Below are 22,292 nucleotides of genomic sequence, written 5' to 3'. Positions count from 1 at the left end.
AATCGATTTCTACGCATAGCTAAGTATACCATCTCATTGCGCATGTCATTGTCAACGCTCCAAAATGACCTGAACGTACTTCGACCATTGTATCCACTGACCAACAAGATGGCTATGAAAACTTTAAGCTCCGCACTGGTAATTTGAGGATTTGGTTTACCAAGAAAAATTGCATATCTTCGCGATTCGTTTATAATGTGCTCTATGAGTTCATCGTCAAAAAACTTTTCAAGTTGCTCATGAGGCTTCACCTTACAGTCTTCAAAATTTCGTGAAGGGAAAATGGGGATCAATCCGTCCGAGTTATCTTCTACCCACGTAAAATGTGATTCCTTACGTAACAGTGGCGGTGGCACTGAAGACGGTGTAGGTTTCACTTTTCGTAAGCCGCTGACATACGTTTCAGGTTGTGATGAGGACGGTTCTATTGATATTTCGCCCTGTTCCTCTAACAAATTAGTTTGCAAGTTCTGAGTAGAGTTTTCTAATATGTCGATCAACACAGAATCAGCAACTTCCAAGTCATCCTCCTCATCATCATTATCAATCGTTAAAACCCTTTTACCACTGCTCATCACTAACTCACAAGGTGCCTTCAATTGACCAACACATATATCCTCTGGCTTACCTACGTCGTCTTCATCACCATCATCTTCTCCACTGATTCCACCATTTTCGTTGTCCGGAGGTAAGATATATAGAGCAGCGGGCGAATCTTCTTCATCGCTATCACAAAAGTCATTTAGATAGTAAATAACCTCTTGTGTGTTTAAACGTCTGAAAGTTTGGAAAGAATTCACCACGAATTATAAAGTTTTCAATTCATTTGAACGAAAATTACGTTACATAAAATGAGCTTTTAATCTAGCCCAGCGTGACCATATGGTCACACCAGGAAAAAATACCGTTAATGGTCAACAAGAACATTTTATTTTTTTACAAAATATAGTTGTCATATATTTTCACTTTATTATTATTCAAATTGAAACTTAACTTCTTTTAAAAACAACACACTTCAAAAAATATTACGGTACTTACCTTTTGTTTCTATCAAATTTCGCATTTTTTGCCATATTTTTTTCTTTCAACTTTTTCACACCTGCTCACTTCGAAACAAAGACACTTTATGAAAAATTTTAAACGCAGTTCGCTTCGCGCATGCGTATTTACATGGAAAAAGCTAGTTCAAAGGAAATTATTTGGGTGAGCTCTGATTTTTTTTTTTAAATTCAACTACTACTTCTTGCGTGACCATATGGTCACGCTGGGGTTAACTGAGTTAATTTATAACTTTATTCCAGCAGCATACAACAATCATACATATAACCAAAAAGATAAGTTGAATGGATTTGTTAATATACATATTATTATTTATTAATAAATATTTTTTCAGATTTTATAATTATTATTATTTAATTAATCTTTTTTCAGCTTTGGCTGGCAGGGAAATTATAAAAAAACCAAATCTCAAAAAAAAAAAACTCTTACACACACCTGCCGTAATATTTAACATCCAAGCATGAAACAACACAGAAACCGACAAATATGAAAATATACAAACAAACGTAAATATATTCAAACACTTGTCATAATGTACAAATACGCAAAGGTAACTACAATAAATTATACAAAATAGAACTTTACACTTTAAGGTCGTAGAATACTGTCCCTTAGAATTTAGAAACTTGCGTGAACAATTCAGCATTTATTATGTTGACTATCGCGAGTCATTAACTCGTTCACAGTCAATACGTATTGAGTAGTCGAGTTGCAAAATTTTAACAAAGTTATAATGCATTTTTTATCATATAGAGCTGGACTTCGGAGGAGATCGAAATTATGCATTCATTTTTAAAGCAATATCATCCATATATATTAAAAGACACTTAAAAGATGAAAAGTGTAAACAATTTTGTGTTTGTGGCTTAAATATTACAGGCATTTAAGCGAAAAAGGCACTTAAGCGGAAAATTCTATATGTAAATTTAGAGAAAAAAACCACGATGTCGCAAAATGTGGTGACTTAAGCGGGGAAGGCACTTAAAAGGGGGTTGCGCACTTAAGCGGGGGCACTGAAGTAATATTTTTGAGGTTCTCATTGTTGCTCTGTTAAGAAATGTTTGTCATTGTATTGAAATACATGGAACTTCTCTAATTTGAATCAACATAATCCACAAAAAAACTTGGAGTTAGGGAGACTTCTATATAGGATTTTACATTACAAAATAAATTTTGTTCAAAATCTGTAAAATATAGATTTGTACACAGTTTTAATTATTTACTTCGCATAACGTTTTATTTAAATGCATTAAAACATATATTCTTTAATTTTGTTTGTTACACTTTTTTATTGTTTGGCTCTTGACGCCTGTATCCCATAATTTTGTTTCATGATTTATGAAATCAATTAGAGTAATACCATATTTTTTTATTCTCCTCCATACGATATAAGGGAACTTTAAACTCTTTTAAAAGTTTGCCTCGATACTAAAATTTTAAATTTTGTATTATGCCCTGGTCGAAAAGTTCGATTTATGGAAGGAGATTTGTTCGAACTTTGACTCCTATTGCAAATTCAAGAGTTCTGTTAGGGAAGTTTGAGTTATGGAACGAAATGTGTATGAAATTTGATTTCTAAACGCTATTGACAATACAAATGTTTGAATTTTGGAGATCTTCGAGTTATAGAACTACTGTATTTTGGTAATTGTAATTGATTTGAATCATATTTACCGAATTTCATTAAAATCGGTGGAGTAGTTTCTGGGACATGGTTTAGACCTATAAGTGGGCCACGCCATTTGTTTGAAAACATCTGTGTTTGAAAAACACCCACTGTGCACAAAAATAACAAATAAACAACCCAACACTAAATTATATAAATAAATTTCAACTATGGTCACAGTCAATTCGTATTGAGTCGTCGAGTTGCACAATTTTACCAAAGTTATAATACATTTTTTATCATAAAGAGCTTGACTTGGGAAGAGATCGAACTTATGCATCAATTTTTACAGCAATATCATCCATATGTGGTTAAAATGCAAGGCAAAACTCTTCTACCACAATATTTTGGAATGTATAGAAAAACTGTTGAGAACGGTCAACAATAGTTTGTGGTTATGCGCAATGTATTTGGTTCTCATCTAACTATAAACAAAAATACACACGTTTGACTTGAAAGGTATTGCCGTGGATCGCGAAGCGTCAGAAAAGGAATTATAAAAGTGTTTACATACTTATAAAGATTATAACGAATTTTATAAAGCAAAAAGTAAGAATTGAAATTGGGAGGAAGTCAAAAAGAAATTGTTAGACACATTGTCAAGTGATGCTGATTCTATGCTATTCGCTCTTAGTCGACATACATTTTTTTTTTTGTTTTTTTTTTTCATATAATTCTTTATTTATTGAATCTGCTCTTTGGAGCCTAACAATAAGTTATAAAATCTTAATTCTAATTAAAACTAGACAAGCTCAACCAATTGATTGAGTTGTTTTGGTGAAACGTTGCTCCTCAGTGTGCTGGCATATCTCTTCTTTTTAGACGTGATTGATTACAAGAATGTAATAAAGCATTAGCCAATGGGTTTGGGTGATCGCGGAGTTTGGACAAATATTTATTTCTGCTGTTCTCTACTTCTTTCTTTACCATGAGAATACCAAGATCTTTATGGATATTTTCATTACGCATATACCATGGCGAGCACGTGATTGTTCTAAGCATTTTTGATTGGAATCTCTGAATTATATCGATATTGGTTGCACAGGTCGTACCCCACGGCATCCAACGTACATCCAAATCGGCTTTATGACCGCGTTGTATAATAGAACTTTGTTGTGTAGGCTAAGTTTTGAATTTTTATTTAAAAGCCAATTTAAATGTGCTGCTCTTATCTTCATGCAAGTTATTTTGCTCGATATGTGTTTTCTCCACGTGAGCCTTCTATCCAAGTGAATACCAAGATATGTTACTTCAGTCGCTTGGGGTAATAAAATATTGTTCATTTTAACTGCCGGGCACGTTTTTGGTCTTAGAGAAAATGTAACATACGCCAGTTTGCTAGCCATTCTTCGACAAAAATCAAATGCCCTCCTAATACTTTTGATGCTATAATTGGGCATTTGTTTCGGCTCACTAAAGCTGTGTCATCCGCAAAAGTTGATGTCAAAATATTACTTGCTGTTGGAAGGTCTGCTGTATATATTATGTATAGAGTTGGCCCTAAAACACTGCCCTGCGGTACACCAGCTCTTATTGGTCGTTCTTCAGATATGAAGTCTCCTGCTTTGACAGTAAACTTTCTATTTTTTAAATAAGACTCCAAGGTTTTATGCATTTCGAGTGGTAAGCTGTTTTTAATCTTATATAAAAGCCCATTATGCCACACTTTATCGAACGCCTGAGCCACATCTAGAAATATAGCAGAACAGTACTCTCTATACTCGAACGCCCTTCTGATTTCGTTAGTAATTCTATTTACTTGTTCTACAGTGCCATGTTTTGCACGAAAACCGAATTGGTGCGCTGGTATTACATTATTTTCATGGAGGAAAGGAGACATCTTTGATAGTAACACTTTTTCAAATATTTTAGAAAGACAGGGTAGAAGACTGATTGGTCTGTATGAAGACGGCTGTATCATCTTTACCGGTTTTCTCTATCATGATGATCTGCGACTTTTTCCATGAACTTGGATAGTACCCGAAACTGAGAATAGCGTTAAAGAGCAAGGAGAGAACTGTTAAAGCAATATTTGGTAACTCAATTAGCATTTTTGGAGTAATTTGCCGACTTTTTAGGATTCAGCTCTTTTATGATTTTAATAATTTCAGAAGATGACGTTTGAATAGACCCAAGCGACTCGTTAGCGCTATTGGAGATGATTGGCAGCTTAAAGCTGTTCTTTGGGCAATTAGGTTGAAATACCTTTTCTAGGTGATTTGCGAAACAATTTGCCTTATCCTCGTCACTTCTTGCCCAGTTTCCACCCAAGCCTCTTATAGGCAAGTTGGAGTCGACTGGAGGCTTCATTGACTTTTGGGCTTTCCAAAGAGAATTTCCTTTGTTTGAATTTGGACACAGTTTCTTTATATAATTGTGAGTGTGGTATTCTTCCTCACGTTTAAGCGCTGTTTTTAGTTTTCGTACAGCATATTTTAGTTGCAGCTGAGTAGAAGGGGAGCGATTTAACTGCCATTCACGTCTAGCTCGCCTTTTTTCATTTACAAGCTTTTCTATTTCATTATTAGTGAGTTTTCTGCGGATAATCGGTTTATTGCTTATGTTTGGTGTTGCTATGACAGCTGCATTTGATATTACATCATTAAATTCTCTTATACCTTCATCAATATCTCTTTCTGTATCTATTTTTACATCAATATTAATGTGGCTACTCACATATTTTTTGTATTTTAACCAGTTCGTTTTGAGAGATGTTAGACCCACCTTTGGCTCAACGAATATGGGTTCTTCACACAACTTTATTAGTACAGGTGAATGATCTGAAGATAAGTCTGTACATGTATCAGCTGTCACAAGTGATCTATCTATATTTTTGGTTACAGCGAAAGCAATTAAATCTGGTATTTTGTTACGATCATTGGGCCAGTATGTAGGCTTACCAGGAGATATTATATCAAGGTTATTGTGGTTCATAATGGTTTGGTACAACTGGCGTCCTTTCGGATTATTAAGACGTGACCCCCAGTACATATGTTTTGCATTATAATCTCCACCTGCTAGAAATCTATGACCTATCGTTCCAAAGAAGTCTTTAAATTCGCTATCTGTAATTTTAAAACGAGGTGGGCAGTATATAGCCGATAGAGTTAAATCACAACCCCGATTTTTTAACGATATTATTGTAGCTTGTAACTGTGCTGTAGCATGAGAACCCAGAGTAAAGTGGTTTAACCGATTTCTAACCAATACTGCCGTTCCGTCATGTGCTTTTCCATCCGGGTGATTTCTAACATACAGTCTAAATTTTAAAATTGTTTTTGTTTGTCAGATGAGTCTCTGATATTAACATTACATCTATATTTTTTTCAGACAGAAATCTAATAATCTCTAGTTTATGTTGGTTAACACCGTTAGCGTTCCATATACAAATGTTTAGTATGCTCATTTTTTACTTAATAAAGTTTGCAGCATTTGGTTTTGTGATTTTATTAAATATTGGATCATGTTTTGCATTGTAGACATAAATTGTGTCATACATTGCGTAAGATTTATGATCATAGTTTCAATACCACTATTTGGAGGATTTTGCGGTAGTTGCATTTGTACATTGTTGCCTTTTACAACATTGGCATAGCTCCCTTGTACAGTATTATTTTTAATATTACTCGATTTCGGAATATGGTCTGTGATATCTATAATGTCAGTACGGGGAGTATGTAACATTTGGTTACGTCGTGCTTGAATTCCCTGTGACAACTTCGATTTCAAATCTTTATAAACAGGACATACATGACTGCGTTCGTATCGAAGAGGAAGCATTGCAGGACGAAAGCTCTCAACCGTCTGGACGCAGCGAAAACAGCGAAAACGATGATTGTGATGATATATTTTATTGACATTAAAGCTAAAGCTGTTAAGTATAGAATTAATGTCGATGGAATTTCTACTTATGATCCCGAACAATATGCCAAGAGATGTCTAGACTTCATGGAATTTAAGAGAATTTTATTTGAATTAACAACATAAAAAATAATAATAATATTTGTAAAGTTCGCATTGTTGTTTTGTTAAGAAATTGTTTGTCACTGTATTGAAATAGTGATTTGAATCATAAATTGAGTAAATTGTAATTTTCAATTATCAATAATTTTCAAGTTAACCGGCTATACGTTTTCGTCTTTATGCAAGAATTTTATGTAACAATTTTTCATAATATTGTACATTTTACTCTAATACAATTTAATGTAAACGTTAGCCACAGAAACGTGTGGAGCGGTCTAAAAATAAAGACTAATATCTCAAAATAAAATATTAATTTCTTTAATAAACAAAATTTCACCATAGCCCTGCATCGATAATGATTTTTATCTAAAAAAAATATATGTATAACTCCCTAAATAATTATTTAAGTTGAACAATACAATCGGGAACAACCGAATATTTTTTACTCTCACAATTTATTGATTAAAATTTCATTAAGGTAACACAATTATAACTATATATTCGGCACAAAGTCCACTAGAATAACGAAAATCATCATGTATAGTTTATGGGGCTGGGGAAATTCCTGAACGGATTTCACTCATTTTCACCACCAAGGTACACTGTATCCAAGTCGATACGGTTTACCAATATTTTGGTGAAAAATTACCCTTAGACACTCAGTTCTTCATGTTCGATATCAGCGAAAGTTATAGTCCGATCTCGACAATTTTTCCACAAGTGATGTCGCAGCTCAAATACAGTATTTTTGTAAATTTTTATTTCGTCATTTTTATTGGTTCTTAATGCATTTATTATAAAGTGAACGAATCAAATGGGATTCAAACTTGAATTTTATGGAAAGTATTCGTCCGTGTCATCATGCTGTTATGAAAATAGTCTATACAGAATTTCATTAAAATAAGTGGAGTGGTTTCTGAGATATGGTTTATGACCTATAGTGAGCGACGCCATTTATATGAAAACATCTGTGCTTAAAAAACACACACACAAAAACAACAAATGACCCAACATTTCGTTCATTTACATGAATAGTGTCATAACTCAGAAAATTATACAAAACAAGTAAGGAAGGGCTAAGTTCGGGTGTAACCGAACATTTTATACTCTCGCAATTTATTTATTTAACTTAATTAATATTATATAATACACATTCGTCATATATATTGTATAAAGTCCATTGAAAGTTTAAAACCCTAATATTAGGTTAGAAGCACCGAGGTCCTCATGTTCGATATATGGGACCTTGAAAACCTATGGTCCGATTTCGGCGATTTTTAGAAATGGGCTGCAACACTATTAACATAGTATGTGTGCAAAGTTCTGCACCGATATCTTCACTAGTGCTTACTTTATATATTGTAAAGTAAACGATTCAGATTGTCTTCAAAGTTCTGGTATATAGGAAGTAGGCGTGGTTGTTAAGCGATTTGGCCTATTTTCACAACATATCATTGGGATGTAAGGAAACTATTACAAACCAAGTTTCATTGAAATCAGTCGAGTAGTTCCTGAGATATGGTTTTTGACCCATAAGTGGGCGACGCCACGCCCATTGTACATTTTGTACAAAAATCTGAGTGCAGCTTCTATCTGCCATTTCTTATGTGAAGTTTGGTGTTTCTGACGTTTTTAGTGAGTTAACCCACTTTTAATAATTTTCAACCTAACTTTTGTATGGGAGGTGGGCGTGGTTATGATCCGATTTCTTTCATTTTTGGACTGTATTAGGAAGTGGCTAAAAAAACGACTGCAGAAAGTTTGGTTTATATAGCTCTATTGGTTTGCGAGATATATACAAAAAACTTAGTAGGGGGCGGGCCACGCCCACTTCCCCAAAAAAATTACATCCAAATATGCCCCTTCATAGTGCGATCCTTCATACCAAATTTTATTTCCATAGCTTCATTTATGGCTTAGTTATGGCACTTTATGTGTTTTTGGTTTTCGCTATTTTGTGGGCGTGGCAGTGGTCCGATTTTGCTCATTTTCGAAAGCAACCTTCCTATGGTGCCAATAAATATGTGTGCCAAATTTCATCAAAATATCTTAATTTTTACTCAAGTTACAGCTTGCACAGACGGACGGACGGACGGACAGACAGACATTCGGATTTGAACTCCACTCTTCACCCTGATCACTTTGGTATATATAACCCTATATCTAACTCGTTTAGTTTTGGGTGGTACAAACAACCGTTATGTGAACAAAACTATAATACTCTCTTTAGCAACATTTGTTGTGTGAGTATAATAATTTTATAGCCTAGACAGATGGCAGCGCTAATTTGCATTAGCAGCGTGGATTTGCTTTAACTCGCGCATTAATTCATTTTAAAGCAAATTTGTAATGCACAAAAATTTCGTGTATTTAGCTGAATTTATCACATTTGAGCTGGCATGCTGCCCAAAAATGGCCTATTTTTGCTATTGTGAATGTTAATTGATAGAAAAAAGAAGAAGAAAACGTCAACAATTGATAGAAAGAAAAGCGTTAGAGGTAAGAAGTTTTTAAATTTCTATTTAAATTATGTGCAAGTTTATTGACAAAATCAAATTTTAATATTTTAGAAGATGGCAGAAAATAAGCAGCGAGTGTTTTGGAAGACCGTTTTAATTGACTTGTGGCGTGAGCGGGCCGTAGATTTAAGACGTGCCAAGCGCAATTTACATATATATGCTGATATATCTGTGCAAACGGCAAATAAATTTACTCCGAAGGAGGTCCATGTTAAAATTAGAAATCTTACACAAAGATACAGGTATAATATGCTAATATAAAACATTATTAACCTTTGTGAAATTTTAGAGAAGAAAACTGGCCCATCGGGGGGCAGCCCATCGACGTGGAAATATTTTGATGCGGTGCATCAAATCATCGGGTTGACTACAGCCAATAATGCAGAAATTTATGAATCAGTAACTGTGGTTAGTTTAAATTTCATTTTTGTATTTCTTTATCGTATTAACTTCAAAAAAGTTTTTCTTTAGGACATATTGTCATCAACATTGCTGCCATTACTACCATCTTTACCTGCAGCATCACCATTAGCAATCTCCCCAGTACCGGTGTCGCCAGTAATACCATCGGCCAGCTCGCCATTGTTGTCGCCACTGGATACCTCATCCACATCCATGAGTACCTATTTCTAAAAAGAGGAATTATATGGGTGAATTGGTGAAAGTGGCAAAACAACAACATGAATTGCTTAAGGTAGTGGTGGAGGATGGAAGAGATGTAAAAGAAAGAATTATTAATTGTATTTAAGAAAAAAATAATTCTACAAAAGAGTTTATTAGTATTTTTGAAAATTTGTTGGAAAAAATGTAAATCTTATATTTATTTTGTATACATATTAGTAGTTATTTACATAATAATAAAAATGTATTTGAATTAAATGTTAATTTAAAATGAAATATGAAATATTTAAAATAAAATGCAATGAATTAAAACGTAATGTAATTAATTGAATTTATCTATACTAATATTATAAAGAGGAAATGTTTGTTTTTTTTGTTTGTTTGTCTCGAATAGGCTCTGAAACTACTGAACCGATTTGAAAAATTCTTTCACCGTTGGAAAGCTATACTATCCCTGAGTGACATAGGCTATATTTAGTTTAAAAAAAAAATAAGGTTGCTTACCAAAACTCCGATAATGTAAAAAAAATACCAAAAAACTTTCTTTAATCGCGAATGGTGCGAAAACTACAATTTTGTAGAACTTATCATTATCTACAAAAAACGTCGCGACATCATATCGCTAACTATTATAGTTTTGTCACAATAAGCGATTTTATATAAAAAAATTAATTAAAATACCACTACTTGAAAAGGCTCTTTATTTATACCTTAGTATTAATCCTTATCGAAATAAATGATTTATTATTTAAGATCGCTTCAAAACATTTATATAACTTTTTGAATTATTAGATTCTGACATTCCATTCAAAAGGTATCACGACTTAAAATTTTGAAATTTTTCGGCGGCTAACTATGCGTTGTAGAGTTGTAGGCGTCATTCAGGCACGGCGGTACGGGAGGGGGGTTAAAATCACTCGCGCGGTCGATTCCTTACTGAATGGTCCTGTGCGGAATTAAAAAAATTGTCGCTTGATAATAATATAATATAAAAATGAATTGCTGTTCGTTTGTGCCGCAAAGAAACGATAACGGACAAAGCGAACTGGCTAATTTTAGTCTTGAAATATTCGTGGAAGGCCAGAAAAAGATTATAAAGTGAGTAAATATGAAAAAATTCCGAGGAAGATAATAATAAGAGAATTTTATTCGAGTTGACAAGAAAAATATAAAAAGAGGAAGCAAAAAAATAATATTTTGAAGGTTATCATTGTTGCTTTGTTAAAATATTTTTGTTATAGTTAAATTGTATAAGGTTGTGTCGATAGCCCAAAACAATTTGTATATAACTTTTTGAATTATTAGATTCTGACATTCCATTCAAAAGATATCACGAGTTAAAATTTTGAAATTTTTCGGCGGCTAACTATGCGTTGTAGAGTGGTAGGCGTCATTCAGGCACGGCGGTACGGGAGGGGGGTTAAAATCACTCGCGCGGTCGATTCCCTAATGAATGGTCCTGTGCGGAATTAAAAAAAATTGTCGCTTGATAATAATATAATATAAAAATGAATTGCTGTTCGTTTGTGCCGCAAAGAAACGATAACGGACAAAGCGAACTGGCTAATTTTAGTCTTGAAATATTCGTGGAAGGCCAGAAAAAGATTATAAAGTGAGTAAATATGAAAAAATTCCGAGGAAGATAATAATAAGAGAATTTTATTCGAGTTGACAAGAAAAATATAAAAAGAGAAAGCAAAAAAATAATATTTTGAAGGTTATCATTGTTGCTTTGTTAAAATATTTTTGTTATAGTTAAATTGTATAAGGTTGTGTCGATAGCCCAAAACAATTTGTATATAACTTTTTGAATTATTAGATTCTGACATTCCATTCAAAAGATATCACGAGTTAAAATTTTGAAATTTTTCGGCGGCTAACTATGCGTTGTAGAGTTGTAGGCGTCATTCAGGCACGGCGGTACGGGAGGGGGGTTAAAATCACTCGCGCGGTCGATTCCCTAATGAATGGTCCTGTGCGGAATTAAAAAAAAATTGTCGCTTGATAATAATATAATATAAAAATGAATTGCTGTTCGTTTGTGCCGCAAAGAAACGATAACGGACAAACCGATCTGGCTAATTTTAGTCTTGAAATATTCGTGGAGGGCCAGAAAAAGATTAGAAAGTGAGTAAATATGAAAAAATTGCGAGGAAGATAATAATAAGAGAATTTTATTCGAGTTGACAAGAAAAATATAAAAAGAGAAAACAAAAAAATAATATTTTGAAGGTTATCATTGTTGCTTTGTTAAAATATTTTTGTTATAGTTCAATTGTATAAGGTTGTATCGATAGCCCAAAACGGGAATAGGGGCAACTTGGCACCTGTTAGTAGGTAAACATACGGCACATTCGGCCTTGAAATTACTCCTAAATTGCAAATGAACGAAACACCAGTCGGCAAAATCGTCAAAAATAGCGCTGTAACGAAAATTGTCCAAATATTCAAGAAGTCGTTGGAGGTACTGCACAGGACTTTAAAAGATCTTGATTGTCGATGAACGTTTTTGGTGGAGCCAGGATTCTGTTAGTAGGTGATTTACGCCAGACTCTTCCAATTATTCCTGGATCAACTGTAATTGACGGGCTAATCGCATGCCTAAAATCATTTAATTTGTGGCGACACATAAAGAATCGCCAATTAACAACTAACATATGAGTGTTTTTGCAACAATATCAAATTGCGATTGAGAAGTATTTGGCAGTTGACACCTCGATGGACTAATAGCATTTCCAACAGATTTCTGTCACTTCATTGACTCGAAAGAGAAGTTTTCCTGACATGAAACCTCAATATGAAAACCATACTGACTGATTTAATGACCTATATTGGTGGTAAAAAAAAGATATCGATGATCTTAATGCGACAATTTAGAATTTCGGTCCAAGAGAGTTGACATTATTATCCAAAACTATTTAAAATTGCCTTAATTTGCAATTAAAAGTAGAGTGAGTTGTAATCATGCTGCGTAAAATAAATCAACCTCGAGTAATCAATATCGTCGCCGAAGCCAATATTGGACTAACTTAATTTAATGTAAACCTTAGCCACAAAAACGTGTGGCCTGGTCTGCTAGTTAATAATAAAAATGAATTTAAGAAAGGAAATTTGAAATTAAAAATAAAACAGCTACAGTGGTAAGTAACGTAATTTGTACCGTTTTGAAATCTCATTGCTATGGCATTCCTAACCGCTGTCGCTGTTTGGTCATTTTCTCCTAATCTTGTTGTGTGATTGGGTTGATGTCTTCTTTCATCTTCTGCTGCTTCTTGTATCCATGCGGGAAAAGCTTCATCGTTCTCGATCCTTAGAAAATTATGCAAAATGCAACAAATTTAGCTGTGATCACAGCTTGCCAACAAAATGACTGAATACCAGCCTTTATAATTGTAATAGTCTATGGCTTCCTCTTTTTTGGGCTGGACTTCGATTTGACAGCCATCTACAGCACCAAAGCATTGTGGGAACCCCATCAGTTTGAAACCTTCTACAATTCTTCTTAATTCTTGCGGATGCGGCGGGTATGCATTAACGCAATCCGCAAGAGTACCACATACTTCATGACAAAAATCGATCACAATTTCACCAACTGTGCTGCGCCCAACGCCAAGCAAACTAGCGACAGTCCTATATTCCGCTGCCGAACCCAAAGAAAAGAGTGCTATAGCTACTCTTTTTTCAAGTGGGATACAGCGCCTCATGTTGCTATCTATTTTTCCAATACTCTTTACCTTTCGCACACTTTCTTGAATGCCCTTCTATCTAGCCGAACATTTTCTTTGAACCTTCAGTCATCCATGGTTGGGACATCGTGCTCCCAAAATATACCTCCTCGATCCTTAAAATACACAATTTTTGATTTCAATCCCAAATTGAAATAACTATTTGCTTACGAATTTCCAAATACATATGTCGATGTTGCGGCTGAGCGATTACAAGTCCAGCTTGTATGATTTCGTTAAAATCTACTATTGCTTTTAATTGCACTTCATTATCTTGTAATGTATTTAATAACAACTGAATTCTTTCGTTAAATTTCTTTTTGTTTTCCAAAAATACCATTAATTGCCATTAATAACTCTTTTTATCCATTTTTATTTCACGTTTGTAATAAAAAAACAAATGTCACAATCAACTGTCAAAATGCACAAGTCTGCCATCTGTCGCCATGAAATTTCAATTTGCATTCTTCATGCATTTCTTAATGCCCATTAATTTTGTTCGTCTGTCTAGGCTATTACACTTTAAAGTCACAGAATACTATCCCTTAGAATTTAGAAACTTGCGTGAACAATTCAGCATTTATGATATTGACTATCGCGAGTCATTAACTCGTTCACAGTCAATACGTATTGAGTTGTCGAGGTGCAAAATTTTACCAATGTTATAATGCATTTTTTATCATATTGAGCTGGACTTCGGAGGAGATCGATATTATGCATTCATTTTTAAAGCAATATCATCCATATATATTAAAAGATACTTAAAAGTGAAAATAGTAAACAATTTTGCATTTGTGGCTTAAATATTACAGGTATTTAACGGAAAAGGCTCTTAAGCGGGGAATTCTATATGTAAATTTAGAGAAAAAAACAGATGTCGCAAAATGTGGTGACTTAAGCGGGAAAGGCACTTAAAGGGGGGTTGCGCACTTAAGCGGGGAGCACTGAAGTAATATTTTTGAGGTTCTCATTGTTGCTCTTTGTGTGCTCTTTAATTACAATTTTTTTTTTAATTATATAATTATTATTATATAATTCATCTTTTTTTACCTTCCATTAACTTTTTTTCAGAATTTATAATTACAAATATTTAATTAATATTTTTTTCAGATTTTATAATTATTATTATGTAATTAATCTTTTTTCAGCTTTGGCAGGCAGGGAAATTATAAAAAAAAAAAAACAAATTTCAAAAAAGAAAAAACTCTTACACACACCTGCCGTAATATTTAACAGCCACCCATGCTACGCACACAGAAACCGACAAATATGGAAATATACAAACAAAATAAAAAATAATAACTTTAGACTTCAAAGTCGCAGAATCTGTCCCTTAGTATATCGGGGTCGGCTTTAGTATACTATCCCAAAATTTGTCCAGATTAAGAGATATTCTAAATATTCGCACTTAAAGTTGAAAAATGTACAAATAACAAGTAAGGAAGGGCTAAGTTCGGGTGTAAGCAAACATTTTATACTCTCGCAATTTATTTATTTAGTTTTATTAAGATAACAAACATTGAAAGTTTGAAAATCCTAATATTAAGTATATGGGAGTTAGGTGAAGTTAGGACCCGATTTCACGTATTTTAAGCACGCAGACATTATATTAGAAGAAAAATATTCCCTCTGAATTTATTAAAAATATCTGAGAGATTCACCTATATTTTTGTTAAGAAATTTATTCGAAGCTCTAAGGTCCACATATTCGATGTATGAGGCCTTGAATACTTATGGTCCGATTTTGGCGATTTTTAGAAGAGCGATGCCACACTATAAACGCAGTATTTGTGCAAAGTTCTATTCCGATATCTGCACTGGTGCTTCCTTTTTATATTGTAAAGTTAACGATTCAGATTGGCTTCAGAGTTCTGGTATATGGGAAGTAGGCGTGGTTGTGAACCGATATGGCCTATTTTCACAACATATAATTCGGATGCAAGGGAAATATTACAAACCGAATTTCATTGAAATTGGTGGAGTAGTTTCGGAGATATGGTTAAGTGGCGAAACCACGCCCATTTAAAATTTTGTTTACAATTTTGAATGCAGTTCTAATGTGCCTTATTTATAATGAAATTTAAGGCTTCTGTTGGTTTTCCTTACTGAATTAAATCATTTTGAGTAGTTTTCAACATAACCTTTGTATGGGAGGTGGGCGTGATTATAATCCGATATCCTCCATTTTTGGACTATATAAGGAAATAGCTGAGACTCCTGAAAGTTTCGTTGATATAGCTTTAGTAGCTTACGAGATATGAACAAAAAACTTAGTATGGGGCGGGGCCACACCCACTTTCCCAAAAAAATTACATCCAAACATGCCCCTTCCTAGAACAATCGTCTGTACCAAATTTTAAGTTCATATCTTAATTTATGGCTTAGTTATAGCTCTTTATGTGTTTTCGCCATTTTGTGGGCGTGGCAGTGGTCCGATTCCGACCATCTTCCAAGTTTCATTAAGATATCTCAATTTTTACTTAAGTTGCAGCTTGCACGGACGGACAGACGGACGGACAGACAGACATCCGGATTTGAACTTTACTCGTCACCCTGATCACTTTGGTATATATAACCCTATATCTAACTCGTTTAGTTTTAGGACTTATAACCAACCGTTATGTGGACAAAACTATAATACTCTCTTTAGCAACTTTTGTTGCGAGAGTATAAAAATTTCAAAAAAAAACATTACAAACACCTGCCGTAATGTGAAAATATTTAAAAGTCAACTATGGAACGCACACACAAATCGACAAAAATGAAAATATGCAAACAAACGTTAATATATTCAAACACTTGTCGTAATGTACAAATACTCAAAGCTAACTACAATAAATTATACAAAAAAGAACTTTATTCCTCAAAGCCGTAGAATACTTAGAATATGTTCACAATTCACAGTCAATTCGTATTGAGTCGTCGAGTTGCACAATTTTACCAAAGTTATAATACATTTTTCATCATAAAGAGCTTGACTTCGGGAGAGATCGAACTTATGCATCCCTTTTTACAGCAATATCATCCATATGTGGTTAAAATGCAAGGCAAAACACTTCTACCATAATATTTGGGAATGTATAGAAAAACTGTTGAGAACGGTCAACAATAGTTTGTGGTTATGCGCAATGTATTTGGTTCTCATCTAACTATAAATAAAAATACACACGTTTGACTTGAAAGGTATTGCCGTGGATCGCGAAGCGTCAGAAAAGGAATTATAAAAGTGTTTACATACTTATAAACATTATAACGAATTTTATAAAGCAAAAAGTAAGAATTGAAATCGGGGAGGAAGTAAAAAAGAATTTTTTAGACACATCGTCAAGTGATGCTGATTCTATGCTATTCGCTCTTAGTCGACATACATGACTGCGTTCGTGTCGAAGAGGAAGCATTGCAGGACGAAAGCTCTCAACCGTCTGGACGCAGCGAAATCAGCGAAAACGATGATTGTGATGATATATTTTATTGACATTAAAGCTAAAGCTGTTAAGTATAGAATTAATGTCGATGGAATTTCTACTTATGATCCCGAACAATATGCCAAGAGATGTCTAGACTTCATGGAATTTAAGAGAATTTTATTTGAATTAACAACATAAAAAATAATAGTAATATTTGTAAAGTTCGCATTGTTGTTTTGTTAAGAAATTGTTTGTCACTGTATTGAAATAGTGATTTGAATCATAAATTGTAATTTTCAATTATCAATAATTTTCAAGTTAACCGGCTATACGTTTTCGTCTTTATGCAAGAATTTTATGTAAAAATTTTTCATAATATTGTACATTTTACTCTAATACAATTTAATGTAAACGTTAGCCACAGAAACGTGTGGAGCGGTCTAAAAATAAAGACTAATATCTCAGAATAAAATATTAATTTCTTTAATAAAAAAATTTCACCATAGCCCTGCATTGATAATGATTTTTATCTAAGAAAAATATATATCCCTAAATAATTATTGAAGTTGAACAATACAATCGGGTACAACCGAACATTTTTTACTCTCACAATTTATTGATTAAAATTTCATTAACGTAACACAATTATAACCATATATTCAGCATAAAGTCCACTAGAATATCGAAAATCATCATGTATAGTTTATGGGGCTGGGGAAATTCCTGAACGGATTTCACTCATTTTCACCACCAAGGTACACTGTATCCAAGTCGATACGGTTTACCAATATTTTCGGTGAAAAATTACCCTTAGACACTCAGTTCTTCATGTTCGATATCAGCGACCTTGAAAAGTTATAGTCCGATCTCGACAATTTTTCCACAAGTGATGTCTCAGCTCAAATACAGTATTTTTGTAAATTTTTATTTCGTCATTTTCATTGGTTCTTAATGCATTTATTATAAAGTGAACGAATCAAATGGGATTCAAACTTGAGATTTATGGAAAGTATCCGTCCGTGTCATCATGATGTTATGAAAATAGTCTATACCGAATTTCATTAAAATAGGTGGAGTGGTTTCTGAGATATGGTTTATGGCCTATAATGGGCGACGCCATTGCTTTGAAAACATCTGTGCTTAAAAAACACACACACAAAAACAACAAATGAACCAACATATCGTTCATTTACATGAATAGTTTCATAACTCAGAAAACACGACTACAATAAATTATACAAAAAATAACTTTACACTTTAAAGTCGCAGCATACTGTCCCTTAGTATATCGGGGTCGACTTTAGTATACTATCCCAAAATTTGGATGACAAAATGGGTACCGTTGGAAAAAGGAGGCTCTCCAGATTAAGAGATATTCGCACTTAAAGTTGAAAAATATACAACTTGTATCTTGAATTTTCCCGATATATATTGAAGCTTTTATTAATATTTTGCACTCTTTGTTCACTTACACTTTACCACATAGTTTCTGCACATTTATTTTTCTTTAAATTATGACGAAAAGAGCTGTAAATAAATATTTAACATTTTACACAAATCTTCATTTCAACAATAATAACAAGTAAGGAAGGGCTAAGTTCGGTTGTAACCGAACGTTTTATACTCTCGCAATTTATTTATTTAGTTTTATTATGATAACAAACAATTCGACCCACATATTCGGCATATATGTATATGGTAGAAAGTCAATTGAAAGTTTGAAAATCCTAATATTAAGTATATGGGAGGTAGGTGAAGAAGGGAAATATTACCATAAGTGGGCGGTACCACGCCTATTTAAAATTTTATTTACAATTTTGAATGTAGCTCTAATATGGTTTCTTTATAATGAAATTTAAGGCTTCTGTTGCCATTTAAAGCATTTTTAGTAGTAGGTCAACATAACCTTTGTATGGGAGGTCAGCGTGGTTATAATCCGATTTCCTCAGCTGATGAAACTTACCAACTTCTTATGAAAAGCAAAAACAACAATGTATAACAGCTGATCGGTTATAGAGTACTCGGCAGTACAAAAGACAAAAAAGGGTTTCTCAATAAAAATGTAAATATAAAAACGCTGTAAAACTGTTAAGTATTGAACTAATGGCGATGGAATTTCTACTTGTGATCCCGAACAATGATGGTAAACGAAAAAATCCTCTAAAATTCTTAGAAATATGTTCCTCAAAAGTCAAACAAATCAAGCTCGGGTTAATACATTTCGAATTTCCCAAACAGAACAAAACTAGTTATCTCATTTCTTGTTCTTATTATCGTAGATAATAGTAAACATAGGCTCTAGATATACTTTCCTTTAGATTTAAGTTTTAGTTATAAATTGTAGCTCATAAGGTGCAGCAGTAGCTCACCAAATTATAATAAAATAAACAATATAAATAAAATGTGTTGTTTAACTTATTTAACTGGCGCCCAAAAAGAAGGATTGGAACCCAACAAGAGGATTGGAACCCAACAAAAACGGAGTGGAACATAATTACTATAAATAAATAAAGAAGCATGTAAGCAGAGTGCTTACTCAACAAAAAATCGAAATAAATAAAAAAAAATGTTTTGCTTTCAAGAGAGTTATTAATAGAATCTGAGCGAAAGATTAATTAATTTTCATAAAATATTATAAAAAATATTCGAGTAACAGTGAATTAGAGTGTCCAAATTGACCTTATAAAATGTCGCTCAGAGAATCTGAAATAAGAGCGATTGTCGAGTTTGCGGTTAACACTGCTCTTGCAAATCAAGCTCACATTTTCGAAAAAAATATAAAAGCTATAGAAAATAAATTTGTATCATTAATCATTAACCGTAGCCGAGGTAGAAGTATTTACAGATGTTGAAATAGTTCAAGGAATACGTTGCGATGAAACATTAGACAGGGTAATGTTACTACCTGACTTCGAAGGGAAACAAGAGACATACGCATCGTGGCGCAAAGCTGCTCATATGTCCTATAAAAGTTTTGAGACTTATATGGGGAGTTCTAAATTATTAGGTATTATTAGAAATAAAATAAGGGGATCCGCTGATATGATGCTGTCATCATACGATACACCACTTAATTTTAAAGGAATAATTAATAGACTAGACTATAGATACGCTGACAAGTGTCCTATTTATCTTATTGAACAAGAGTTATCGACTCTGTGTCAAGGAAACTTGTCAATAATGCAGTTCTATGACGAAATCGAGCGTAAGTTAACGCTCCTTTTTAATAAAACTATAATGACATACGAAAGCACCTTAGCTGCTTCTCTAAACGAGAAATACAGAACAGATGCACTGAGGATATTTATTTCAGGTACGAAAAAACCCTTAAGTGACATTATTTTTGCGGCACGCCCAAATGACCTGCCATCAGCATTAGCCGTAGATCAAGAAGTTGAGTCTAATCATGAACGTTCCAAATTCGCAAATAATTTTGCAAAAAGGTTGGAAGAAAGAGCCCATCGAAATGAATATCGACAACAAAAGAGTTTAGGATCAAACTATAAAAACGTTCAACTGCCTAAAAATCCATTTTTTGGCAGACAAAAATCTCAAAATAGAAGCCCATTGCCAAAACAAGATACACCTCAACCGATGGACATTGACGGTTCATTCCGAATCAGACAGTCTGAACAAAAAAATAGTAGTTTATCTCCTTATGTGCTGCAAGGTACTGCAAGGTTTACGCAACCAAAGCAACATAGAATAAATCATCTTTTACGAAATAAAAGCAAACCTGCTCAAGAGGAATTAGAATATCAAAGTACAGCCGAAATAGAAGCGAACGATATTAGAGATGAAACTTATATGATGAAATATTTTTTTTAGAAACCATTAAGCCGTTAGTAGAACTAATCAACGTCAAAACAGAAAACGATTATGATAAAGAATCAAGAGAGGAAGAACGCTCCTCAGTAAAATATTAAGTTGCAACTGAAATATTTGAAACAACGGAATAAAAGAATAATTCATTCAGAAATATATAGTTAGATAAATCAGTTGAAGCATTCAAGGTGTACGGACGTGCTTTTTAATTCGCTCCGTGAAATCTGATTTTATATTTTCTTTTTACAAAAGTAAACAAACATCAACATAAATATCATCGGTTAAATTGTCAACAAACAATCAAATCAAAATACTGTGCACAAAAATTACCATAAAAAACATAAACAAATAGAGCACAAAACAAAAATATAAAAAGTAAGGAAAGGCTAAGTTCGGGTGCAACCGAACATTTTATACTCTCGCAATTTATTGAAGAAATTTAACCAATACATATATGCGGAATAAAGCTCACCGTATTTTTGAAAAACCTATATTTAGGTATATGGGAGATAGGAGAAGATACTTTTGAAAAACCTACAATGAGGTATATGGAAATGTTATGACCCGATTTTAATAATTTTTGGAACAGAGACACACTATTAGAAGATCTGGCAACACGTCAAACTGTGAAGTTTAATTTTTTCTCGGTTCTTGAATTTGTGCTTAAATTTATTAATATAATTAAAGAAAGTTTACTTTTAATAAGTGTAATCTAAAGCTAAGTATTTGTGCTAATTTGCTTTTGTGTTATATTTAAATTTTAATTGTATTTTAACTATTTTCTTAAATTCTGGTGCCGAGTCTTTTAAATCATTTGTTGTTGTTATCAATTATCAATTTTATTTCCTACTTTGCAATTGTTTGTGCGATTGCATATTGTTTTTGTTTTAATTTGCTCTTTTTCTTTTGATTCGTCTTTTTTTCTTTCATTTTTGCTCACAGCTGTTTGCGCGTTATTTTTAAGTGGCTCAGTGCTTCTCAAACTGCTCACTATTATATAGGTTGTGATCTCGGCTAATTCAGTATAACTATTATTGTTTTTCTATTTACTATTATATCATATTTTAATTTTTATTATTATTTACTATTCTGTTTTTTCCTTCAATTTAATTTTTTTTTTTTTTTCATAATGACTTGCAATTTTCCGAATTGTACTATTAAAGGCGATTCTGATCGTTTTGTTTCTTGTTGGCTTTGTGACGGGCTTGCCCATCTTAAATGTGCTGGATTGACAGGTAGAATCTTAGATTCTATTCTCGATGGAAAGGGTCTGCGTTGGTCGTGCTTAAAGTGTAGACCGACAGATATTGAATTATTTAAAGTTTTTAAACAGGCGCGCAATAATTTTAAAGAAATCGGTCGAGAACTTCAAAACCTTACAGAAAAATTTAAGCATTATGAAGTGTTGTTTCAATCATTTAAATGCCTAAATGATCAAGATGATAATGCTAAGCCTTCATCAAAACGTAAACGTCCGTCTAATGAGGAACCTGCCACTTTGTCCGTG

General features: G+C 33.3%; 1 pseudogene; it reads left to right on the top strand.

Moving 5' to 3' along the window:
* The first annotated feature begins 1,255 nt into the window (after positions 1–1,255).
* LOC128923478 (phosphatidylinositol 5-phosphate 4-kinase type-2 beta-like) lies at positions 1,256–3,339 on the top strand (annotated as a pseudogene).
* Positions 3,340–22,292: the final 18,953 nt, after the last annotated feature.

Source organism: Zeugodacus cucurbitae, chromosome Y, assembly GCF_028554725.1.
Source record: "Zeugodacus cucurbitae isolate PBARC_wt_2022May chromosome Y, idZeuCucr1.2, whole genome shotgun sequence".
In the NCBI taxonomy this organism is placed as follows: domain Eukaryota; kingdom Metazoa; phylum Arthropoda; class Insecta; order Diptera; family Tephritidae; genus Zeugodacus; species Zeugodacus cucurbitae.
This window is presented reverse-complemented; position numbering and strand designations above follow the sequence as displayed.